Here is a 407-nt window from a genome sequence, read left to right as displayed (position 1 = left end):
AATGGATAGGCACAGTGTGTAGATATTGACTGTATAGATAGACGCAGTGTGTAGATGTTGACTGTATTAGATGCAGTGTGTAGATGTTGACTGTATTAGATGCAGTGTGTAGATGTTTACTGGATGGATTGGCACAGTGTGTGGATATTGACTGTATAGATAGACGCAGTGTGTAGATGTTGACTGTATAGATAGACGCAGTGTGTAGATGTTGACTGTATTAGATGCAGTGTGTAGATGTTGACTGGATGGATAGGCACAGTGTGTAGATATTGACTGTATAGATAGACGCAGTGTGTAGATGTTGACTGGATAAATAAATGCAAAATATAGATTTTGACTGGATGGATAGACACAATGTGCAGATGTTGACTGAGTAGATAAAAGAAAAAGCTGGCACTCCGTTG

The sequence above is a fragment of the Octopus bimaculoides genome, chromosome 24 (assembly GCF_001194135.2).
Source record: "Octopus bimaculoides isolate UCB-OBI-ISO-001 chromosome 24, ASM119413v2, whole genome shotgun sequence".
NCBI lineage: Eukaryota > Metazoa > Mollusca > Cephalopoda > Octopoda > Octopodidae > Octopus > Octopus bimaculoides.
This window is presented reverse-complemented; position numbering follows the sequence as displayed.